This window comes from Equus asinus, chromosome 22, assembly GCF_041296235.1.
Source record: "Equus asinus isolate D_3611 breed Donkey chromosome 22, EquAss-T2T_v2, whole genome shotgun sequence".
In the NCBI taxonomy this organism is placed as follows: Eukaryota; Metazoa; Chordata; class Mammalia; order Perissodactyla; family Equidae; genus Equus; species Equus asinus.
In genome coordinates this window covers 61,310,654-61,323,758 of record NC_091811.1, presented here as the reverse complement: position 1 = coordinate 61,323,758, position 13,105 = coordinate 61,310,654, and the positions used below count along the sequence as shown (strand labels likewise).

The window sequence follows — 13,105 nt, the reverse complement described above, 5'->3', positions numbered from 1 at the left end:
AGATTTGGCCAAATCCCTCACTGACGCTGATGGGAAGCTCAGCTCTGCAATAGGGTGCACATCTGAGGTAGCTAGAGTTTTCCCCTGCTGAGCCACCCCGCCCATGAGTAAGAAGAAAGTTCTGTGCTTAACCTGAGCTCCAATTATTTCATAGAGTCCCCAGTATTAGGTTTTTCTTCTCTGTCCCGAGAAAAGAGTACTCCAGACTTCTTGGTCGTTGGTCAAATTTGTACACATTTTCCTTTGTGGGATCTTCCAGAGCATTCATTTGCCACTAACCATCCTCTCTACCTGTCCATTGGCTATTAGGCTTTATGTCTCTAACAAGGTTCAGCAAGAATCTTCCTGTGAAAGGCCAGATAGTAAGTGTTTTAGTCTCTGTGAGCCAGTCTTTGCTGCAACGACTCAAATCTGTATTATAGCTGAAAACAACCATAACAATATGTGAAGAATGGACAAGGCTGTGTTCCAATAAAACTTTATTTACACAAACAAATGTTGGTCTGAATTTAGCCTGCTGGCTGCAGTTTGCTGACCCCTGGTTTATAAAATAAAGTTCAAAGGGCAAGAGACAGAGAGAGGTCAGAAAAATTGGCCTCTCAAATTGATTAGAAGCTGAGAGTTTCAAAACGTCGTGTCACACCAGTGTCCTTTGGCCAAATGATACGTCACTTCACCTTTTCAAAATTTTATAAGGACATTCCTCAGTATTGTCTTTCTGTTCCTGAGAATATTTTAATTTCTTCTACCAAGGCTGGCGGCTTTTGGGCCACTAGTCTTTGGTGACGACTAGCCCTTGACCGGATTCTTAAGACACATGATTTCACAACTATAATCCTTACTGACTATTGCAGTTCTCTGGAGTTTCTTAAATCTGTCTTCCCTCCAGACTGAAAACCTGCTTCCTCTGTATCTCACGTTACAATCCTAACTCATATGCAAATCTCTCCAACTGGCATGATTTCACCAAGGGCAGTTTGGAAGTGCAGTGACAGAGGAAGTTTGGATGTGAACACAGTTGTTCATCTGAGAGGCTCCATAGAACGAGCATTTAGTGAGTTGGGTTTCAAGGTCTTTTACAGTCTTTTGGAGCTCAGGCTCTAATTGATACATAGTTAGGATTTTATAAATTTAAAATTCAAGAAATTAAAAAAATGATTAACTTTCAATGCTTTAAATGTTTTGACGCTTCTAAAGAAAACTTTTTTTCTCCCCACAATAGCTCCGTAAAAGGTAAGACAGTAATTTTATTTTTTCTGTAAAAACTAATTCGAAAATTCAGTGAATTCAGCTAATAGCCTTGGTTTGGTTAAAACTAAGAAGAAAAGTGTGATACTCAGAACTTTTAAACATAGTTTAATGAGTCTTTTAAAATCCAATTTGTGAATACAGGGGTTTATAATTTGTATTTAAGAAGTTAATTTAATCTTTCTGATAAATAGAAGATTCTTTTTAAAAATTAAAGTTACTAATGTTGGTTTTAAAACAACTCTTATGTCTTCTTCCTAATTTTATCACAGTGTAAACAATATTTTACTTTGTATATCAGTAAGAATTGTATGAGTTCCTTATATATTTTAGATGTTAACCTCTTATCAGACATGTGATGTACAAATATTTTCTCCCGTTCTGTAGGTTGTCTTTTCATTTTGTTAATCATTTCCGTCGCTGTGCACAAGCTTGTTAGCTCATCCCACTTGTTTAGCTTTGCTTTTGTTGCCTTTGCTTGTGTTGTCATATCCATGAAGTCGTTACCAAGACCAGCGTCAAGGAGATGTTCCTTTTATTTCCTTCTAGGAGTTTTATGGCTTCCTGTGTCACATTTAAGTCTTTAATCCATTTCAAGGAAATTTTTGTGAGTGGTGTAAGACGTGGGTCCAGTTTCATTCTTTTGCATGTGAAGATCCAGTTTTCCCCACACCCTTTATTGAATAGACTGCATTTTCTCTGTTGAGTATCCTCAGTCTCCTAGTCAAATCAAAATCAACGACAAGTTGACCATATACCTTTGGGTTTATTTCTGGGATCCCACAGTTCTGTTCCACTGGTCTATGTGTCTGTTTTTATGCCTGTACCATACTTTTTATTATTATTATTTTAGCTTGCATTGTAGTTCGAAATCGGGAAGGGTAATATCTTCAGCTTTATTCCTCTTTCTCAGGATTGCTTTGGCTATTTGGGGTCTTTTATGCTACTATACAAATTTTAGAATTATTTTTTGTTTCTGTAAAAAATGTCATTATTATCAATAGCAAAAAATCAGAAAACTTGATTTAAAAATGGGCAAGGAATCTGAACAGATGTTTTTCCAAGGATATTCAAATGGCCAACAGATACATGAAAAGGTGCACAGCATCATTCATCGTCAGGGAAATGCAAATCAAAACCACAATGAGATATCACCTCACACTTGTTACAGTGGCTTTTATCAAAAAGACAAGAAAAAAGAAGTGCTGGTACACATGTGGAGAAAAGGGAGCCCTTGTACACTGTTGGTGAGAATGTAAATTGGTACAGCCACTATGGAAAATAGTATAGAGGTTCTTCAAAAAATTAAAAATAGAACAACCATCTGATCCAGAAATCCCACTTCTGGGTATATATATATGAAGGAAATTAAATCACTGTCTCAAAGACACGTCTGCACCCCCACGTTCATTGCAGCTTTACTTGTAATAGCCAAGAGATTGATATAACCTGTGTCCATCGATGGATGAATAGATAAAGAAATCATGGTGTATACTATTTAGCCATGAAAGAGAGGGAAATCTTGCCATTTGCTACAACATAGATGAACCTTGAGGGCATTATGCTAAGTGAAATAACCCAAACACAGAAACACTAATACCATATGATCTCACTTATATGTGGAATCTAAACAAACCAATCTCCGGGAAACAGAGAGCAGATTGGTGACTGCCAGGGGTAGGGGTGGGAGGTGGAAGGAATGCGTGAAGGTGGTCAAAGGGCACAAACTTCCAGTGACAGGATGAATATGTTCTGGGGATGTGACGTACAGCATGCTGTCTATAGTTCACAACAATACGGTATTTTACATTTGAAAATTGCTGAGAGTACATCTTAAAAACTCTCATAAAAAAAGACTATTGTTTTATCATGATATGAATTCTAAATTTTCATATTGACTTCATGGATGAAGCAAAATATACCATTTCTAAAAATTGTTTATAAACAACAAAAATTGTTTTCTTGTAAGAGAAACTGTAATAAAGGATGTCTTTTAAGGAGTTCATTCTTATAAAATTCTTACCTTGTTCAACCCATAAGGATGAGGACAGATATGTAAATTTAAGTGGTAATTTGAAGCAATTACAGCTTGGTAGCTGTAAGACCTTAAACTAAAATTAATTTATAAATTACATTCATGGAAAATATAATCTGTGCTCATATGTAATACATTATAGAGTAGCCTTCAGCTAAAGAGGACATATAAAGGGAGCCGGCCTGGTGGCACAGCAGTTAAGTTTGCACGTTCCACTTCTGCAGCCCCGAGTTCGGATCCCAGGTGCGGACATGGCACCACTTGGCAAGCCATGCTGTGGTAGGCGTCCCACATATAAAGTAGAGGAAGATGGGCACAGATGTTAGCTCAGGGCCAGTCTTCCTCAGCAAAAAGAGAAGGATTGGTGGCAGATGTTAGCTCAAGGCTAATCTTCCTCAAAAAATAACCAAACAAACAAACATAAGAGGACATATAAAGGCATTGAATCGTGTTACACACCTGTTTATTTTGAAGAAATGTAAAAATGTGTATAAGGTACAGGGCATATGTGCAGAGTAATGGCTATTTATTGTTTATCTACAAAAAGAAGAGAGATGAAAAGGGACTATTTTGTTTTAAAGAAAGAAGAGTCTGGTTGTAACAAAATATGAAAGCAAATGATGAAATATACTTGAAGATGTATAATGTGTAGAAGGTATGAATAAAATGAATTTTTGTGTGCTTGAGTTTATAATAAGTGCAAATAATGAGTTAGATAAAAGCAATGAAATATACTTAAAATTCTACAAAGTTGGCTAAATATGGTAGGTTTATTCACAAGGGAAAAAAAAGGCTTGTGACTCCTTTGCTGCAGACTGTTAAACATACGATATGCAAACAAAAAAACGAGTAAGTAGAATTTGAGTTTTCTCTCTGTTAAATCCTAGTTAGTCTTGTACCCGAGTAACAGAGTTTCCTTTTATCACAAACGTATTTTTAATTCTCTGTACTTTTTGACGTATTTGTAAATTACCTTTGAAAAGCATTATTGATTTTTGAAAAGTTAAAAGTTTCTAATGTTATTGTCACTTATTGCTGAGTAGATATGTTTACGTGTGTGTGTTTGTGTATTTGAAAATATTATGTGTAACTGTTCCTTGCATATTGAATATTATATCTTATATTTGGATACCTGTGACTTATGTTTATATCTTTTTCCTCTGGCAATTTTTTTTTGATTTTTACCTTTCTCAAATTTAGGTCCCTAATTCAAAATAATTGAACTCCTGTCTTCTATACCTAAAATAGCTGTGTGTTTCCTAACTGACCATTACTAACACAAAGCTATGCTCTTTTATTTTATAAAAGGATGAAAAATTAGAATAATTAAGTTTGTCATGCTCTAAATTTTAATTAACTAAAAATTAAGGTGAGGCTTTGGCTGAGCTGAGAAACATTTCTGAAGCTTCCAAATACGTGGCTGAGACTTTGTTCTGGACATTGTCGCAATGAGAAACCCAGTGGACGACGGCCAGCCAATGCCATGATGGTAACAGCTAGAGAAATTGAAGAAGGCTGCGATTCTCTGGGACGAAGTATTTCAATGCTGTATGGAGGAAATCCAGTATCTTATGCTGTTGGTTTGATCATCCTGGATATAATTGAAAATGAAGACCATCAAGGATATGTCACAAGTGTAGGAAATTATCTACTGAGTAGCTGAATAAACAGAAGGCTAAACACACTTTGATAGGCGATAACAGGGGTGTTGGCCTTTTTATCAGAATTGACTTAGTTAAGGACCATCCGAAAAGGACTCCTGCCAGAGCTGAAACTCAACACATTGTCTCCAAAATGAAAGAAGTCCTGATGGACCTCACAGAACTGTGCTTAAAATAAAACCACCTATGCCCTTTACTGAACAAGATGCAAAATTTGTGGTGGACCAACTTGATAGGACTTTAACAGTTTTAGAAGAAGGCACAACTGAAAGACTCTGCATGGAGGCTGAGAATACTCCATGAAGAACAAAGTGACCTAACGAAGCACATCCAGAATTGCTCAGTGACAGCACCACTGACTCCAAGAAAATCTCAGCGGAAAGAGAAATGGATTGTGCACAGATGAACATTCACTGCTCAGTAAGAGGCTCAAGGCATGAAAGATTAGCACTTTAAAGCAAGATAAATGTCCAGAGTTACAGCGAATGAGTGAGTGTGTCTCTTCTGTCAACAGCTCTGCTGCACCATCTGAAAGTAGAATTTCCATTCCATTTAGATTTGTAAATAGAAAGATAAAAGAGTAACAAGAGCAAATCAAGTGATGATCAAACCACATCGAGATTATTAGTTCAACCTCTAGCCTGTTCATTCCTTACCTGGGATTTCTGAAAGTACTGAATTTATTCTGTAAAATTAAGCTTCAAGTTTAATGTTAACTTGGCAGTTTTTCTTCTCATGTTTTAATGTTTGAAATTAGAGAGGAAATTACAATAGGTTCATTAATCTTGGAGAGTTAGTGCCTTCAAATATGAATCTTATAATGATTTAATAGACTGTAATAAAAGAAAATAGGTAAACAAAAAAATTAACATGAGAGTCTATTTGGTTCCTTGATTTAGGACAAACTAACAAACCAAAAATCCTGACAAATCAAAAAGCACTTCAGTCTCTTATATTTTTTAATCACCTATTAGTTGTCAGTGGTTTCCAGACCCAAGCATAGTATCTAACCTGAGAATGTGAAATCAAACATAGACAATACACACTATTCATAGACTCAGACAAGTATAAAACTAAGATTATGAAAAATGCTTTACCAAATGTAAATAGTGATAGTATCATAAGACTACATAATTAAGGATGCTGGATTTATTTGGGGGAAGTGTGTTAGGGTAACTTTGAGGAAATGGCATTTGACTGGTGTTTCCAGAGAGTAGAGAGAAAGTGTTGCAGGAAGTGAGACTAGCATCTCCAGAGGCCCAGAGTTAGGAGGAAGTGTGGCACATTCAGTCAACTGACAAGTAACCGATGGGCCAGAGCTCAGAGAGTGAGAGGGTCTTGATGCTAGAGATGTGGGTGAAGAGATGTGTTGGGGCTAGATTGTCGTGTGGATTTTATTCCTTTTCACAAAAACAAGAAGATAACATTCAAGGATTTTAAGCAGTAGTGTTCATAACAATAAACGTAACAATGGTTCAACTAGATAACATAGGTTGTGCCTTACTTTGTCTTAAAGGTTTCCTTCCTCATTTAAGAACTATGGATAAGCTCAGATTAGTTCATCAAAATTAGGAGAGGCTGAGGAAGTTGCTTGTTTGAGCCAAGATTTATGTATGTGAGTCCCTAGGGATGACCACTTTAAAAAAATAGCAGTGTGTTCCTAGTTCCAGAGCTTCTGATTCAGTAAATCTAGGAGTAGAGCCCAGGAATTTGGATTTTACTCAGCATCATCCGTGATCCTGATACAAAGAGTCCATGGACCAGAGCTGGACAAAGACGGGACACTGACTATGTAAAGCTCCTTATTTCACACACATAACTTATGATCAGATCCCTTAGGAAAGATCCCAGAGTATACATAGTCTGCTTTTTCACTGCCATCTTCCTACACCCCAGTTTCAAAAATAATAATATACAGAAGACAGCTGTTTGTAGATCTCCAAAGAAATTATGCACATTAAGCTAAAACAATGTCACTAGAATCTTGGCAAATTTTAATCAAGAAGATCAAGATGATGCACAAATTTCACAAACTGGTAACTTCATATCAGGTATTCATATCAGAGATGTTGAACTTTTTCTCTGACAGAAATGTTCATCTAAGTGCTGAACGAAATCAGAAGACTGGGTGCCTGGCGTGGGCTGAGTGTGGGGGCTGGGATTGACAGGGAAGGCGCGTGAGCAAACTTCTCCAGGTGGTGGAAATGGAAATCTCGAGAAAGGTTTTAGTTACACCACACACACATTTGAACCAATTGAACTTACACTTCAGCTCTGTACATTTCACTGTATTTAAGTAATACCTTAATGAAACCAGTCAATCAGTAGATAAATATAATTACCTGTGACATAATGTCCTACGTCTTGCCCCACACTTACATTGCCCCTCAACTCCAGGCAGTTGTCCTGGCATTTTCTATCCCTGTGACCCTTCTGTGAGGAGGTCCTTAGACACATAGCAATTCTGGAAACCTCTGCCCTCATCCATTCATCCATTCTACGTGCACTTGTCCACTTCACCACAGCACATTATTTCAACTTACATGTTTTGAGTAAGACTAGCTAACAAAGTAACTTTAAGATATTGAGAGGTTGAAACAGATTTTCCTGCACTCTTTAATTGAGTTTATATTTGTTTAAGAACTTGGTGAGAGGCAGGAAAAGATAAAATGACATTTCAGCGACAAAGGGGCTCAGGCTAAGAATGAAGCGATGCCAGTGAGAGTGAATAAGGTTGACAGTGGCAGGAGTGTTTGACCACTTTTGCTGTTCTGGAGGTAGAGAATAACTGATGTGCATATAAATTAGCTTCTGTACAGAAAAATTTAAAGTCAGTCGTGTTACAACTTCAACCTGTGGGCTCAATAAAGGAAAACCAACAAGCCACTATAAAGCATGAACTGAGTTATTGAAAGAAAATGTACTCGATATATGTAAAGAGAAACACAAATTACGATCAAATTTTATCCAATTTAACTGTTTAAAGATCAACTTTTCATTCTAATCTTTGATTTTAGAAATCTTCACTTTGCTATTTATTAAGTAACTGAGTAAGGAACTAAGTATATATTATTTATTCAAAGATCACATAAAATGCAAAATAGTATAAACAATCTAATAACTATAAAGTTATTGAATTGATGAGAACTTTAATCCAAGAAACTCAAAAAATGCACAGTTTTAAATTATTTTTTTAAGTTACTATTGGAAGAAAAATACTATTTTCACTGCCAAATGTCCAAACTACAACAAAATAGGATAGGTGACAACACAAAAAAACACTCAATTTTATTCAGATTTCCTTCCTCGCATCAGTGCTGACTCTTCTTTTTTTTAAGATTTTAGTTTTTTCCTTTTTCTCCCCAAAGCTCCCCAGTACATAGTTGTATATTCTTTGTTGTGGGTCCTTCTAGTTGTGGCATGTGGGATGCCGCCTCAGCGTGGTTTGATGAGCAGTGCCATGTCTGCGCCCAGGATTCCAACCAAAGAAACACTGGGCCACCTGCAGTGGAGCTCGTGAACTTAACCACTCGGCCACGGGGCCAGCCCCAGTGCTGACTCTTAAGTCTGGTGACTTCATAAATAACGGCAATCAATAGTAATGTCCTTTGAAATTAAGATTATGTGGATTTATTAACATTTTATTTATTCTTAAAGAATGAAAATCCATTTTCATGAAAAATAGTTTGTCTCCAAAGAAAATAAAGAGCATGACTGGAATCTAGATATACAAATGAACAAGCCTGTCATAACCGGATTTTTGAGGTTTTGTTTATGGATGAAAGAACCTATAAAATCATTATTTGAGGCTGACAGAGTTTGAAAATGTGAGAAGAAAATCTCGACATGTTTGGTATGGATGTTATTATAACAGCACATTTCAAATGATGAGCAAATACTATGCCTATTACAGAAGAGTAACACATGAAAAGATGAGCGAAAAGGAGCATGAATAAAACAGATTGTAACTCTATGAAAAAAATGGTGGGGAAACTAAACATAGATTGGTTAATGAGAACAACTTTTACAAAAGTTAAATTTGAAGTAACAATCTCACTAATATGGAATATAAATGATATGAAAAGGATAAGCACTACAGATACATAATAAAAAGAGAAAGAAAAATAATATATAAGAAAACTCCTCAAATATATGCATTACATTAAAAAAAATCAAGGAAGTGAGAATAAAGAACAATCATTAAGATAAACTTTCCTCCTTACGATTTGCAAAGAAGTTCCAATGACGCTTTGTTAAATTCTCTACCCAAAGCTGCTAAAAAGTGACCTGAGGAATTACATCAACGTTTCTTTTCTTCACCGTGGCCGGAGTATTTCAGACACAGGTTATCTGGAGCCTGTACTTCAGAGAAGAATTTCTACTTCACAGGAGCAAAGTGGTCCTCTGGCTCACGATGTTGTTTCCTAGTGCGGCCACTCTGCAGGAGCAAGATGGACCCCACCTAAAATGTGGTTAGGATGTCCAGACCATGGATGCCCATACAAACCGAGAGAGTATGAAAAGCTTTTTTACCCACATAAGGAAGCTTTCTGGGAAGAGAGAGGCAGACTTCCTAAGTTGTTCTGAAAATTGTTTAAGAAAGCAGCGAAAGGAGATTGGCTTGCTATTTTGATAATGAGTAGGGAGTGCGACCAGGTGAGGGTTCCTGTGTGGATGCATCTTTGACCTTCCCGCCAGGACTAGAGGTAGTAGCGCCAGGTTTTCTCATCAGCTTGCTCAGACGTGCAGTGGAGAGGGAAGAGGGAGGGGTGGGCCTTAAAAGCGGCCAGTAGTCAAACATCAAAAATGGACTCAGGCTGTTACACTAATAATGAGCAAAGTTTTGAGTAATTAACATTTCCCAGTCCTATAATAAAACTTTCACATCCATTTCCTCATTTGCACATCCCTAAAAGCTTATTTTTTTTCCTATTTTACATACAAAGAAACTGATTTTAAAATTATTCAAAGTGAAATCAGGGCTTCTAACTCAGTTCTATTTATGTGACTGATTTATATGATTCACGTTGAAATTTCTCACAATCGTTTAATGCAAAGTGGCAAAAGTCTTGCCGTGGAGCACAGCGAGTACTATCATTTTGAGAGTTCATTTATTTGTACTGATGCAGCCCATCGTAATAATATTAACTCACCTTTTCTGAATATTTGATACATATTCAGGTATTATTCTAAGTTTTTTACAGGGATTTGCTCACGCGATCAACAAACCCATGAGGGTGCTAGTTCCTAATCCTCATTTTACAAATGGTGAAACTGAAGCATTGAATGGTTCAGTAAGTTAGTAAGATATAAAATTAGATTTAGAGAACCACGGATGGCCCCAACTCAGAATACAGGTTCCTAACCACAACCCTATATTGCTTCTTGGTAGACATTCCCTAAGTTCCTAGACTACTTTCTCTTTGGGGTCATACAAACAAGGTTTGCTTCAGTCGATGTGACTCTATATCTGGTAACAATATAGTTCACTCTTCTCTTTGGTGTCATTTTCCTAACTTCAAACCTCAAGTACAGGTTGAATGTCCTTGTGCCCCATCTATACCGTGAGAGAGAGAATTCTACTAAAACAGACTAAAAAGTTAAATTTCTGTATAATAAACCAGAGGAATATGAAGCTATGATAAAGTAACCAAAGGAATGTCTTGTCATTCAAGAATGAGAGAACACTCTAAAGGTCAGAGTATTTTATTTCTTTGCTATAATTCAAGGAATTGAATTTCTGATACATCCTCACAGAATAGATTTTTAACAGGTAGAAGAAAGGAAGTAATACATATCCCTTTTTTTTCTGACAGTGAATAAGCAGTCAGAAAAGGCGATTAACTCTTAGCTCCCCCAGTTTAGTCCCTTTTCTTAGCATTTTTTGCTTGAAAACAATTGCTAGATAAAAATTTGTTCCCTGCTATCATTTCATGTATTAGCAAAAAGGTAAGTATAAGTATATACATATTTCCTATCTTGAGCATTTATTGTTGTCTCCCTATTTACGTGTTTACCTGAACTATATGTGTGAAGTAATTCTAACTTCTCAGTCACCATTTTTCAGGAAAACTTATGAGAGTTTCTGTTCTTTCTTATACCTTTAATTCTGGAGATCAGTGCATCTCTCTCTCCTCCCCCCCCCCCCGCCTCCCTCCTTCTCTCTCTTCCCTGCTCCCTCCTTTCCTCTGTCCTTGTCTTTGTTCTTCTCTTTCTCCTCTTCCTCCCCCTCTCTTCCTCTCTCTCTCCCTCTTCCTTCCTCTCTTCTTATTTTTCCCTTGAGGAAACTATTTTTTTTAAATAAAATATTTTGTTAACAACTCCAATATATTTAAGGAATAAAGTAATACTTCTATTAATTAGTGGGGGGTGGGGGGTGGAGCCTTCTGCAGCCGCCCTCCTCCTTGTGCATCACACTAGGTCCTTTGATACTGTAAGTATAATTTGAAAGCTACTATTCTAGATGATTGGCAAAAGCAATAAGTGGACAATCTACGGAAATATCATCATCAGAGATTTAAGCATTTCTGAGGCACTCAGATTTTGGTGTCTGGGGTATTAATAATCCAGCAGAAAAATATGTCTTTTAAATGGCTCTTCTGCTTGCTTCACAAAGTTGTCATGAGGCTGGAGCTGGAGAATATCAGGGGAGGCACACTAGGAGTCAGCCAGTCCAATTCTCCTGATGGTTGGATTCCAAATGCACACCGTTTGACATGCAGGTCATATCGGCTTGAAAAGCTCTAATTTTTATAAAATTATTCTTTATATCATCAAGATTTTTTTCAAATTATTTAATAAGCTGCATAGGGCTCTACAAACACAAGATATTATTACTCTATAGTGCCAGGTATCACAGCGGGTACAAAGATGGACAAGATATAATTCCTGTGGCCTGGAAGCTTTTAACGTTTTGGAGGAAGCAGCATATGAACATAAAAATAACTAAAGGGTGGGGCTGGCCCCGTGGCCGAGTGGTTAAGTTCGCGCGCTCCACTGCAGGCGGCCCAGTGTTTCGTTGGTTCGAATCCTGGGCGCGGACATGGCGCTGCTCATCAGACCACGCTGAGGCGGCGTCCCACATGCCACAACTAGAAGAACCCACAACGAAGAATACACAACTATGTACTGGGGGGGCTTTGGGGAGAAAAAGGAAAAAATAAAAATCTTAAAAAAAAAATAAAAAAAATAAAAAAAATAACTAGAGGGAAATGGGACATGATTTGTTCCATAAGAGAATAAAAGTTCATTCTGAGTGTACAAAAAGATGTTTCGTATACAATTTAGAAAATCAGGAACAATCTTATGAAACTGAGGTGGACATTAAAGGATAAGAAAAGTTCTAGAAATTAATGCCTGGAGGTGCAGGGCATCATTTTAGTAAGGATACTGAGTTGAGGAATGGTAAGATCTTTGAACAGTAATAGGTCCAATGCGTTTAAAGTGGGGCATGTTGAGAAATCAGGTATAAGGTATTCAATGTAAGAATTAATCATTTTCAATGCAGATCTAATACCACAGGCATTGTAGAATCATAAAGACTTGGGTTCAAGTCCCAGCCCAGCTATTTACTATGTAACGTTGACAAAGAATTTACCACTAGACTTTTATTCTAAAAATAGGGAATGAACTACAAGTGACCCTCTGGGAAACTAGGAAATTAGTATGAGCAAACTAAATGTTCATTATTATCATCAACTTTATGATTAATAATGACATGAATTATTATTAATAATATTCTGTCTTAGAGTAGGTGAAAATTTAGTGAAATAGGTTTTCTTTTTTCCTGTTCATTTTGTCTACATAACTGATGTTAATTTTACTTTTAAAGGTTCATGAAACACTAGCAGCTAATTCCTCTAAATTTGTCTGCAAAGCACTTATTAGAATAAAGATGAGAGTTTTAACCCAACATCTGTCAAACCAAATCATTACTGTAATAACCTCGCAAATGCTTATAACCTAACTTCTATTTATACTCTTAATCATGTTTTCGAAAGTTAAAACTAAATTTATCAACAATATTATTTTTCATTTATAATAAATTTAAAGCTTTTTAAAGTCACATATACTAATGGCAAAATTTATCATGGAGAGGTAAGTGGCAGTCTTCCAATTAAAGTAAGGCTATACATTCATTCTACAAATGTGTCCTGAGTAT

The 13,105-nt window shown here is 36.6% G+C and overlaps 1 pseudogene; it reads left to right on the top strand.

The window, feature by feature from the left end:
* The first annotated feature begins 957 nt into the window (after positions 1-957).
* Positions 958-5,739, top strand: LOC106832933 (ethanolamine-phosphate phospho-lyase pseudogene; annotated as a pseudogene).
* The last annotated feature ends 7,366 nt before the right edge of the window (positions 5,740-13,105 follow it).